Genomic DNA, 9785 nt, shown 5'->3' on the forward strand with positions numbered 1-9785 from the left:
AGAGGAGCTGAGGAAACACAGGTGTTGGTATTGCTTCATATGAGTTGTTCTGAACACATTCATGATAAAATCTCTGTGATTTAGGAAGAAAAACTGTTTTCTGGGTCAATTCAAAGATCTTGTGCCTTCCAGGTCACTATTCTAGCACATAATTACCTTTGTGGTGATTAAGTAAAAGAAACTTGAATTATATGTGGTCATTTGAAAAAAGCATATGCCTATGTGTGAATGTGTGTACAGGGGTAAGTTCTTAATTTTTTTCTTTTTTTTTAACATTTTTTATTGAGTTATAGTCATTTTACAGTGTTGTGTCAAATTCCAGTGTAGTTCAGGGGTAAGTTCCTAATGAAAAGAAAGTAACAGTGGCTGACTTGTGTATTTTTCTGAGATTTCAGAGGCCAGTAGTGTGACCAGGGTGCAGGGGGAGGTAGGAACGTAAATTGGAAAATTGAAGTGATATACGCCTTGATTTTTACTTAAAATGGTACCGTTTTCACTGATACTTCAGAAATGCAAAGAAAATGAAAAAGGTAAATCACTTGTAAAACGTTTTCTCTTGCCCAAGCTGCCACTGGATGTTGAGGAAAGGATTTGGCTTTTTTATTAAGTAACTTCCTGCTTTAATTTTCCAAGTAGGACCCTAAACTCACTGGGATCAGGGAACGTTTTAAACACTGTGAAACCCTAATCACATTATAGAGACTGAAAATTATGAAAATAGTTTTTAATGGTCCACCTCAATGAAAAATATCACAGATCTGTTTTTTAAATAAGAGTAATCACTAACATCCATTGAAAATGGTATTCTGGCTATAGGAACATTAGAAAATTTAAGGTCTTTGTAACAAAACTTGGCTATTTTAAATACGCTTCTCAAGTAATTGAGGCTCCTGGCCCTGCAATTCAGGAGTGTCCAGGTAATACCACTAAAGTATTTAAATGTGTAAAAATGTGTCTCATAGTCTTCTACAAACCATCTTTTCATTTCATGCATGTAAATGGCCTCATTAGCCAAGATTGCCATGGGCATAAAGCATCAGCCAGGTCTCAAAGTGCATCTTAAATGTTTTAATAATTCTTGGGCACCTTTTGAGAATTTTAATGTTTTCTCTTTAACTGTAGTCATTCATGAAATTAACAAAAGAAAAAAAGAAAAGAAAAATCTTTCTATAGTGGAGAAAGAACAAGGTAAAACTCAAATTCATGCCTGAGTGTGAACGTAGTTTCTCTGTCTCTTAGGTAGAGACGTTGTTTAAAATTGTCAGAAGAAGCTTTTAGAGGAAATGGGGTTTTTGAAGTAGCATCTCTAAGGGAACTCTTGAATAAAAAAGAAAACTCAAAGACGCCTGAGGGAAATAGGAAAGTTACAATGATAGAATTTTACGACCCCCTCCCCATCTGCTGGAACTTTTGTCATAACTTGTAATAAATAGTCATGTTTCTAACTGAGGTTCTGTCGAATGATAAGGGAGCCCAAGTGCAGGTATCTTATTCAAAAGGAAAAAAAGCAAAAGGTAAATCTGAAAAATTCGCAAACTGTGTACTTGGTCAATGGTTAATTTCCAGATCCCATTATTAGTCCTTCAAGTATCATGAGTTTGCTTTTTTTTGTGTGTCTTTTTTTTTTTTTAATTGAAGTACAGTCAGTTACAATGTGTCAGTTTCTGGTGTGCAGCACAGTGTCCCAGTCATGCATATACATATAAATACTCGTTTTCATGTTCTTTTTCCATTAAAGGTTATTACAAGATATTGACCGTAGTTCCCTCTGCTATACAGAAGAAACTTTTTTTTTAAATCTGTTTTTATATACGGTGGCTAACATTTGTAAATTGAGTTTGCTTTCAAAATGTATAAAGCAGTGTACTCAGAAGTTGGGATGAGATCTCCTGTTCACTTCAGTGTTACGTACACAGATGTCCAGCTTCTGTTTTTTCACCAAGGACTCTGTTTTAATGGTGGCAAGACCAGGTAATTCTTACTTATAACAAGGTGGGATTGCTGGCCTGCCATTTACCTCATCACTCAGCTCTGGCAACTGCTCCGCATGGCCTGTGGGTACAATCCTAGTATCTAGTTAAAAGAGGCTGTAAAGAAACTTCTCTTCTTTTAATAACAAATTCTAGAATCCTCAGGCCAATTATATTCTTATATTAGTCATAGGCTTCTCTCTAGGTCACAGGAAGTCGTGACCTCCCTGGGGTCTAAGTCTTTTAAATAACTGGGAAGTTTTTGATGATAATGTTGCCACCCTGGGCAACCTAGCAAACTCTTCTAATTAAGAGGAAGATGCTTTAGTTAGATCTTATCTTCTGACACTTAGACTGTTAAAACCTGGTACCTAATATTTCTTGAATAAGACCAGAAAAATCAAAGCAGTTTGGCCTGACCCCAGAGCCCACACTCCTTCCCAGCAGCACGGCAAAACGCAACGCAGACTCCATCCTTGGGTCCTGATGCACCTGTCACGTACTCAGCTGAGGGCTTGTTCGTTAGATTCTTTCTTCCCCAAATTCTGAAAATGCTGTATTATTTTCTCTCTTCTGCCTTCTTTCTAGGTTGTTACAGTTTTTGTCTTCATTCAGTGTTATTGATATATATACATGTAAGAATTCTGTCAGTGAAACAAATCCAAACGGAACTATTTATGGAGGGTAGTCAGTGTCGGAGTTATTAAGGTCACTTGTGAGCAGAAGAAAGATCAAAACAAAATCAGAGTGGAATAATGGGATATTTCCCCTAAAATGCTTGCATGAGACAAGAGCAGGTTAATGGTTCACAGGGAATTTTGAGCCCTCTCCCACCACTGACTTCCAGCCCCACAGCTGACCCATCTCTGGGGAGTCTTCTGTCCAGTTTGCTTTGTTGAGGAAGTCTGTCTTCCTTTTGGAGCCTGGGCATTCCTGCAAGTGATGTGTTTTTAGAAGGAGCGATCATGTCTGTCTCCTCAGCCCACCTAACCAAGAAGGAGAGAATCACATAAGGGTTAAATGAGAGACCAGTCACATAGGGATTGGAATCCACGTTCCAGCAACTGCTAGTAAGGGGAACTGGGGCAAGCTGATGAGTCCCATAGGCTTCCATTTCCTCATCTACTAAAGCAGGTAAACAGAGAACCTACCTTGTCTTGTGGCTAATTATTGTGTTACAGATACGTGCTGTGCAGAATGTTCATTTGAAAACATTGTGCAAGATTTTACTAGATGATCTACTAGCTGATGGGATTATAAAAGTGAGGTAGCTGGCATGCCCTTCCCTGAGATGTTTGCTGCTGACTGGGAGAGTCTGTTAGAGGTCACCGCATGGGAAGAGTTACGTTAGATGTTACAGAAAGTGTAAGTCGAGGACCTTTTGGAAGCTCATGGGTGGGACACACTGTCTTTGTGCTTCCTGAGTATTTTGGGGAGAAGCGGTGGAGATGAGAGGAGATGAGGAGGAGAGCCTCCCGGAAAGTGTCTGAGAACACGATCTTTGTGGATGAAAGTGAGCATTTCCAGCCATGTGTCGTGCTTAGTACAGAAGGATCTGTCTTAAAATAGAACAGAATTTCCTAAAAGGGAAGTAACCGTGAACATTCTATCAAGAAGTGACTGGAATAGGTGGGTGAAATGCAAGTAGGAAATTAAGTTTACATTACGGTACATTTCATATTTAGTTCAAAAGTGCCAGGTTATCTTCTTTATAGAAACAGTTGTCATGAATCTAATGATGAGTTTTATTAAGACAGAACTCTAATGCTTGCTTTAAACCTACAGGGACTAAATTGTTTAAAGAATGTAATATGTCTCAAGAGTCTTCTTCCTTTACGAAATTAACTCGTACTTGTTCTTCAGGACAAGTGCGGGAATCGCCTCTTTTGGAAACATCTTCCTGAACTGCCTGACACTTGCGCTCACCTGGGTCTGGTTTATATCTCACCTCTGATGGCGTTGCCCTACCTCTGTTTGCTCATGCTTCCCGGCTAGACTTTACTCCATTGAAATAATCCATTCTTTTTTTTTTTTTTCTTTGCATTTCCACTTCCTATTACAGTACTTGACTATAACAACTCTGAACAGATGTTTGTTGATTTAAATAGTGAAAATGTTAAGCTAATCAAGGTACATTATAATGAAACATGTCCTGAAAATAGTGGGGGTTTGAATAATGCCCCCCACTCCCAAGATGCCCATGTCATCTTCTGAACCTGTGAACAGGCAGCACTAACGGCAGAGGGGCTTTGCAGATGTGATTAAGAATATAGAACATGAGACGGGGAGGTTATCCTGAACTATCCTGCTGAAGCCCAGCTGCGAGAAAGGTACCTGGCACAGGAGGGCCAAGAGGGAGATTTGAACAGAGATGTAACTAGAGGATAATCAGAGATCATTTGTCGCTGGTTTTGAAGATGGAGGGAAGGGGCCTCTAGAGACTGGAAAAGGCGAGGAAATGAATTCTCCCCTAAAGTTATCAGAAAGATGCCCAGCTCTGCCAGAAATGTGATTTGAACCTAATGATGCCAGCGTCAGGCTTCTAACCTGCAGAAATGTAAGATAATAAATTTGGGTTAGCATAGGCCACTAAACTGGAGATGATGTGCTGTGGTGCCAGTAGGAAACTAATACACTGAGCCACTCTGGTTGTACCATATGTGCATTGTGCTTAACTAAACGTCGAATCTGATGTCACCTGATACTCATCTCTGTCTGCAACATCCAGGCACTGTTATGAGCTGTACTGTAACTTTCAGATCTCTTTTTTGTAACTTTGTTTTCTTAAATACATTGGCCAAATAAAGGGATATTTTTAAAAACCCAAATATTGTAAAACACACACAAAAATGAACACTAGGCAGTAAGTAAAATTTTGACCTCCTTTTCTCAGAAAATGACACAAATACTAAAATACAAAAAGTAAATCCCGTCGATAACACTGTCATAATATAAGATGGTTTGAAATAAGCCCAAGGCTTTTGTATTAAGATGGTATATGATTACTTATAATAACGAGGTTGTTGTAGGTAAATGAATCAGATGATAAAGCATGATTATTTTTAAACCAAGATTCTTGTTCTAATAATTTTATAAAATACTAAATAGTAATATGACATGAGAAATGTTCAGTTTAACAGCATAAAAATTGGCCCATTTGTATATTCTCAATAATTGCTTACTGATTAAATTACTGTTAGATATACACACATCTATTTCCATATATAACATGGCTTCTAGAAATTTATTATACATCTAAATCCTGTTAGACACTGTAGGAATGGAACAGTGTACAGTACTTGTCCTCAAATCAACAAGTTTCACAAAATACATAGACTTGTGCCAAACCATATGTGACTTCTTCTGAATACAAAAATAAATAGTTGAGATCATTATTTTATTTCCTGCAGTATTTAGAAAAAAATCAAATTACTTGAACATACATGATACCTGTATCAAATAAAAATATGCAGTGGGGAGAATATTTTCAATTAATAGCATTTCTTCTAAAGACTATTTCTGGTGGATTCAAAGAAAATTCCATAGATGTGCAGTTGGCTCCAGATGATTAAGAAATGTGTATTTTGCTTAAATTTATATTTGTCTGAATTTTAGATTTAATTGTTTACATTTTTGTCTCATTGGGGTAGCCCTCATCTCATAAGGATTAAACCCCTTAGAGATAGAGATAATATGATTTGTTAAGAAGCCTCTTTTTCAGTCCGTTCATCAGAATTTGGCTGATGTCTGCCTTCCTCTACACCCCAAGCAATGTAAGAACTAGGTTTGGATTTGTCCTGCTCAGCCTTGTATCCCCACCCCCGACACAGTAAGTGACACAACTCTAACAGGAACTTGATAAGAATTTTTTAAATAAATGAATGAGTAAGCAATACATTGTAAGGCAGGATATTGAGAAGTTAGTAATTTTGAGTGAAGAGAAGCCATTCCATTATCTGCCCTGAAATTCTGATTATTTGCCACATGCAACCCTCAGACTCTTACCAAAATAACATGTCACTATTACTGACTTCCCCAATAATTTTTTCTTACTTGTTGCTCACAGTTTTGGGTAAAAATATGATTATTTTCAGCTTAAAGATAAACTGAGGCAGAACTGTAAAATGACCCAGCCAAGGAAGACCCTAATTTCATAACTAGGACTAGAACTTGGGTTTTCTGATTATAATAAAATATACACAGTTCTCTTTCAACTAGGTTTGTATTTTTGAAACAGCCTGAGTCAGATATTGACATGGACATGCCATTGGTATTCTGGAGTAGTACCCACTTTTTAAAAATTTCTCTTTTGGGACATACTCAAAATCCTGGCATTTTAAGGTCTCAGAGCTGGAAGAGCATATAAAAATTGAGTTGTTCGTTAAGGTGACGTATTCCAAGGGCATTAAAACCCTCATAACTCAGAAGACGCATTAAGAAGCAATACAAAACCGAAGGTGGTGTCAGTCCAAGGTAGAGAAACTAAGGAAACGTGATGAGTTCGTCTAAATGATGCCAACACCGTAAATTCAGTGTCTGTAGGGAGGAAAGTTACAGGAGGTTGTGGACGATCAAAAAGAAGACATTTTTAGCAACACAATAAAAAGAAAGTTAGAACTTAGGTCAATCTTAAGATTTGATATTTTAATAAAATCCAAAAAGAAGACCTAGATTAAATTACACATACATAACCTGAATAGTATTACTTAATTCTCTTAAAATCAGCTTTGTTAAGGTATAATTTACCAAATTCACAGATTTTAGATGCACAATGTGATTCATCTGGACAAATATAAACCGTAGTGGGATTACCGCCGTGAAGATCCAGAACATTGTCATCGCCCAAAAAAGTGTGGCTGTGCCCCCTGGCAGGCAGTTCCCTTCCTTGCCCAGGCCCTTGGTAACTGTGGCCAACGTGATTTCCCTGTGCTTTCTCCTTGTATCTAGTCAGGAGACTGTTGTCTGGCTTCTGTCAGTGAACTCAGTGCTTTCGAGGGGAGCCTGTGCCATGGCATGCATCCCTGGCTGCTTTCTTTATAGTTGGTTCTTCTTTTCTGTCTTTTCCCCATGTCCATGCCCTATTTTAAACAAATATTTGTATATAAAAATGCTTTAAAATAAGTGGTCTCATTAATTTAAAGTCAGTTGCTTTGATTTTACCTCCAAAAGAATGACTTCTGACTTGGTTTCTACGTCTCTCTCCCACCCACAGCTGAGGCCATAGAACTTGTCATTTCAGCATCCAGAACAGGTATAGGACCTTAAAAGAAAAATTAGTGTTTTTTTTTCTGTCCTTGACCAGCTGTCTGCCTAAATCTGTGTGCTCCTTAGCTGATCTTACTAATCACATTTTGTTCACTTCTGTGCTAAAGACTGACACAATTGTATCCTCATATCTGTTTCTCTGAGCATCAGACTGTCCCTCTTCCTCTTGGTCACATCTACTAGACTGTTCCACACACATCTGTTAAGAGCTGTGAAGTACCTAAAATTGTATCTTACAAGCTCACAAGTTGGCATGTTGCATTTTCATGGATCCTGGTAAGAGAAATGAGACTCCTGGGTCAGAAATAAAGGCCTTACTACTCATGGCAGAGCAGGGAGCAGGAACCTCAGGTTGTCTTCATCCCTGCTCCCCCTCAAGTCCCATCAGGCAAGGGACTGGCCATGGCAGATGCTGTAATACAGTAGATCGGGTCACAGCTGAGATCCTGTGACCTTAGGAAACCCTCATTCTTTTAAATGGACTGCAAGCAAACCTGCCCAATCCTTGCCTGGACAGCAAACAAATCTGTCCTGTGCCCCAGGTGAGACAGTACGTTTGGTGTACATATATCCTTAACAAGGCAGCACAGAACAAGAATTAATACAGGAAGAGCAGAGAAGCATGAGAGACTCGTGGAGAATGGGCTCTCAGCAATGTTACATCTCAAAATCCCAAAGGGAAACCTTCCTCAATCTTTCAAAAATGATCCCCACTGATTTCTTTATCTCAGTGAATACCATCCCCCAGCCTAAAAGTAGGAGAATCCTCCCAGACTTCGTTGTGTTTTTCAAAACTGAAATGCAGTCATTGTCTTCTTTTTGGAAGTTGAACACTCATTGTTTAAATATTTTTCAATAGGACCCCCTCCTCTGCATCCTTCTTGTGTGTCCTCCTTTTGAGTTCCCGTCATTATGGTCCTTGGCTGCTGCAATAATGTGAATCGGTGGTTCTCAAAGTGTGGTCTTCAGACCTGCAGCAGTTGCATCACCAGAACACTGTTGACAAAGGTGGAGCCTGGAGGGGACAGTGACCCACCCTCTCCAGCCCTACAGAACCTCTCAGAGGGGAGTGGGGCAGGGGGAGCGCTCTGCTCTTACAGTCCCTCCAGGTATTCTGATGTGCATCAAAGTCCTAAAGTCACTGTCCTTGCTCTTAGAACCCTTAAGTGAATTCTCTTGTCACCAAGTGAGCCCACAAAAACGAATCTGGCAGTATCATTCCCCTTAAAGAATTTTTAACATCTTCATAACCAGAAGATAAAGTCCGAGCCTCAGCTTGGGGAAGCTCCTCCAGGAATCCCTTCCAGGTGCCTCAGTCCGTGGAAAACCCTCCTCTACACCCACGGAGCCCCTGGGTGTATGCTCAGTAAAACACTTTAGAGGTAGGTAGGGCTTAGGTTCAAGTTAGACACTCCTGGGGTTGAATCTTTGCTACTCCACGTACTAGTTGTGTGTCCGTGATGAAGTGGCATGTCATCCTCTTTAAACTAGCTTCAATCTCTGTAAAGTCGGGACGCTAAGGACACCTGCCTCAGAGTGAAGGAGAGTACTGAATTCAACAGCACAAACAAATCACTAAGCACAGTGCATTCAGCTTAGTGAGCACTGGTGTGTTTTTCAGGACTTAGGAATGACTTCAATAATTACTATTTCTAATAGTTTCTGTTACTATGATCATTATTGTGGCTGTTAATCTGGCAACACTTAACATATTAGGCTGCAGGTGTGGGCTTACCTTACTGTGCTCTTCCTAGTTTGAGGGATAACAACAATCCTGACAAATCTGTGTTTTCCATTAATGCTGGTAAACTAAACTCAGCCAGTGCATCACCAACCACACGCAGAAAATACACGATGGATAAAATGTGCAAAATGCATATAACATCCACATAGACAGAAGTTTGTTCAGTTGAACAGTAATTTATATATTTAAGTCACCGTAGGTAACAAAATTTCAACTCGTATCGATTGAACACTTGTTCCATGCATTTGTTCCGTGCTACACTTGAGAATACAAAGATTGATAAAACGTAACTCTTGTCCTCAAGGACCCCAAGGCCTGGAGGGGAAGACATACAGGTGCATAAATCACAGTGATGTATTGTGTAAGGATAGTGTGGTTGAAGTTACACAAAACACTGATGGGAGCACAGCTCGGGCAGGGCGGACTTCGGGAGGCACTGTGTCCAAACTTGGAAGGGAAAGTCCTGCATGTTGAGGATATCAGAAGTACAGACTGGCAGCGAATGTACAACTGAGTCTCTTTAAAGCTTCTTTTTTTACTGCCCAATAAAGCTGGTGACAGCAGCTTCCTGCTGCATTGAGAAGAAATAACTCACTCAGGAACTATTTCTCATCCAATTGAGATCTAGGATGGGCAAGATCTTGACAAATGCTGTGTTGGGAGGTTTGCCAAGGGATATTTCTAACCGAACGGCACCTTCAGGAAGTAGGACATGCGTACACATCTCAATCAGGGCAGAAACACTCTCTGTCCTTCCAAAAGTAGAACTCATTAGCAGAGACGCTGTTGTGTTTCCCAGAACGGCC

The sequence above is a fragment of the Vicugna pacos genome, chromosome 30 (assembly GCF_048564905.1).
Source record: "Vicugna pacos chromosome 30, VicPac4, whole genome shotgun sequence".
Classification (NCBI taxonomy): Eukaryota; Metazoa; Chordata; class Mammalia; order Artiodactyla; family Camelidae; genus Vicugna; species Vicugna pacos.